General features: G+C 39.2%; 1 pseudogene; it reads right to left on the bottom strand.

Annotated features, from left to right (window-relative positions):
* Positions 1-1,872: 1,872 nt before the first annotated feature.
* LOC148010149 (purple acid phosphatase 18 pseudogene) lies at positions 1,873-3,289 on the bottom strand (annotated as a pseudogene).
* Positions 3,290-3,503: the final 214 nt, after the last annotated feature.

Raw genomic sequence — 3,503 nt, 5'->3', positions numbered from 1 at the left:
GAAACTCCTATAGTTTAGGTAACTACTTGAAACTCCCCACAATTCTGGTTATATCGAAGGATTCAAGACATCTTGAGATTTCTCCATTCTCAAACTAGCAAGTCTGAGTTTGAGGACTCTTGAAATATCCATAATGTTGCATACCACTCTTTGAATAAAAGAACCATAAACTGCATATAATTTTTAGGAATGCCATTTATACTTACAAAAGACATCATAACTGGCTGTAGGCATGCACTGTCATGAATATTATAGCCCATTTAGGGACAAAGCATAATTGTGCATAACAATATGTTGTCCTAAAAATTGCAAATTAGTATTTCCCATCTTTGAACTTCATGACCTTCTTTCTCTATGAATATATCATCCTGACATCTTGATATGATGGCTTCATCTTGAAACTCCCAAAATAATCACAGATCTAAAATTTGAGCTTGAATTGAAAACAAGATCTTCAAGAAGAAATATAAAACCTAAATAATTTGCCTCAAATCCACAGCATTGAGAACTTGTGAAGAGATTGAATTCTTCAAGAACAAGAACTTCAAGGTATCCTCCTTCAAACAATTTGACTACAAGATATTTCTTATGCAGGGATATCCTAATACCTGCAACTTGTAGAAGTGCAGAAAAATGGCTGAAAATGCAAAAACGCCTTGAATTCTTGAAATATCTTGAAACTTTCGGTATGGAAAAACTGGTTGCAAGCCTAATGCCAAAATCATGAGAATTTTGCCCACAAAACTAGCAAGATCGCCAAAGTGTTATGCCTCTGTAGAGACATAATAGAAACACAAGACACATCGGTCCACCAAAACAATCCTATTGCTACAAGAAACTTCTTGAACAAATTCACAGTCATTAAACACATATAATATTCATGAGAAATACATAGACATGAGATACATATTATATTCATCAGCACAGAATTGCTGTCTTGAAAGATACCACACGGATTTACACCATCACATCCATTCTTAATCAAATAACTTGGATTAGACTGCACCAATATTCAGGAAACAAGCATATATTATCAAAATCAAGCCACCTTAGTGACAAGAATCTGGTGTTGTTTTGACATATCCACGTTTTGGCACTTTGTAGGGTTTCAAAAGACACAACTACTTGATGTTTTTTACCTACACCATGACTTTTAGGTGAAACATCATATGAAAGATAAGGGTTGCTTTACATATGCTCAACCTTCAAGCCTACATGCACACAAATACTAAGGTATAAAATAGCAAGTATATGGTGGAATCCGAGCCCTGATTGAGAGATTAAAGATTGAAAAATTTCCATAAAATTTGAGCTCATCATTGGCTAAATTAGCCCATTCATAGAGTACATTACTTACTTGATTCAAACAGTAAATTAGAAGCTCTTGCTTCATGTTTTCAACATTGCATTCCATCCCATTTCCTAAAGCCCAACTAATTGATTAAATTGCTTACTCTAATCCAATGATTTGCTAGTGATTGTTTGATTCATAGTAAAGTATATCGTAATCCATTGTAAAGGGTAAGTCAACAGTGAGTCACTGTGTGGCAAGACCCACTTCCTATTCATCTCATTGTATCTCATGGAATGAGTTGAATGAAAATTTCAGTAATGCATATCATGTTGATTGATTAGAGTAGTATATCATTGCCATGTTGATATTCCCACCAAGGAAAAAGATTGATGCCCGGTGTCAAAGAGATCATGCGAGAGCTGCAGAACACGGGGTTCAAGGCACAGCAATGGAAGAGACTAACAAGAAGAACTCAAATTTTTGATGTCAAAGTTCACTATATTTCTTGTCAAGTGAGTTACAAGAAATTCATGTTCAGGATAATCCGAAGTATCTCATAATTTGTTTACTTTCAGGTGTATGATGACAGTTGCAGTAAGAAGGGAAACACTCTTCACATCAACATGTTCATTTCGTATCTTGGCAGTTACTAGTTCAGCAGAGAATTTCAGAAACTCCAAAAGAACATCTCTATAATGAGGTCAAGTCCATCGAGCATGAGAAGAATTTACCACTTTCAAAATGCCATGACCAAAACCTGCTTCACGGTATTCAGACCAGTTTGGCTATGGATCCAGAAACCTGTTAGCCAATCCCTCTCAATTCCCTCCATCACCTATGGTTATGTGGATGATGCCACAAGGATCAAAGTGATGCTGAAAAACTCGAGTCGTGGGTTCATAAGCATGAACATGGCTGCAAAGATCATATCAACTTTTGCTTATTTAAGGATGAACTCCATGGATTTCATCATTTTGTTACTATCACCCTGATATTTGAAATTGCTGTTGTACCATGGTGCATGAATGACAGCAAGGAGCCATTTCTGACTCTATCCACTTTGGCCAAATCAGCCTGCAGCCACTTAAACTGAATAGAGTCCCTACTGAAGTCATTGTATGATCCTAGTTTCAAAGCAAACACACCAGAAACCTCAAAAGAACAATAAAGGATGGAGTCTGATCCGCTCTCTTTGTAGGACCTTTTTCATCTTGTATTATAAGATCTGAATGGTTCAATAACCAGTGGAATTTCCTCCATTTCATGATTTCCTTCAGTGATCATCCATGGCCGTGAACTAGCCAAGGGCACAACAAGTTTTCCAAACGAGTCTCAGCGGCTTGAATATAGTCAGCATAGGAAAGATCTCCTGGGAGTATAGAAACATCATAATCTGAGCTCGCAATTTGATTCAAGGTTGAGGAAGTCCAATCTGTCTGCTCCGAAAGATCTCCTGGAGAACGAAAGCCCAATTGTAAAGGGCATAACGACCATGAAGAAGATGAACATGACAGTTTTATAGCAGTGGAAGATAGAGGAAGTGTTGTTGTAGATGATGGGCTGGAGCTTGTAGCGACGGAAGGCCTGAGGGCGGTAGAGATCGAGGATGACTGAGAGAGACCTGTGCCTCAGAGAAGCTGGAGAAAGGCAATCACGACCAGCAGAGCAACTGCGAGGGGAGGCGGATGCAAGCAGTCGAAAAGGACTTTGCCTTCGAACAATCCCATTCATCCATGCCTGCAGAATCGCCAATTCAAATACGAGAGACTCGGAACCCTCGTTCCTCCTCGATAACTTTCTCCATTGGAGAAAATTTCAGCTGCTCGGGCTCTCTTGTTGGTTCGGATAGGCTGACCGGCAGGTGTACAAGAATCACAGATGACCAAAATGTTATCTCATTTTCTAAAAGGATCCTTGAAAATAGCTTGCGGACTGACAATCTTGACAGGAACCTTCATTTCCTCCTCTTTTCCTGATCAGCTCAGCAAGCCCCATGGCTAGGGATATCAAGCTTTGTTCAGGACATTGTCCCAGTGGATGCGCTTTACTCCTTCGCTCTTATCCTCCGCAGAGTCCTCCCGAATGCCCTCCTTTTCCAAGAATAACAACCCATTTCAAAAATAGCTCTCCCATTTCGAGCACGGGGAGGTCCTGGATTCAATGAACTTTTTCCCCCCCCTTTCGCCATTCAAATCCTTCTTTAAGAAAG

The sequence above is a fragment of the Lygodium microphyllum genome, chromosome 30 (genome assembly GCF_053477565.2).
Source record: "Lygodium microphyllum isolate KBCC chromosome 30, Lygodium_microphyllum_v1.1.10, whole genome shotgun sequence".
Classification (NCBI taxonomy): domain Eukaryota; kingdom Viridiplantae; phylum Streptophyta; class Polypodiopsida; order Schizaeales; family Lygodiaceae; genus Lygodium; species Lygodium microphyllum.
Note: the sequence above shows the minus strand (reverse complement) of the source record. Positions and strands in the feature narration are given on the sequence as shown.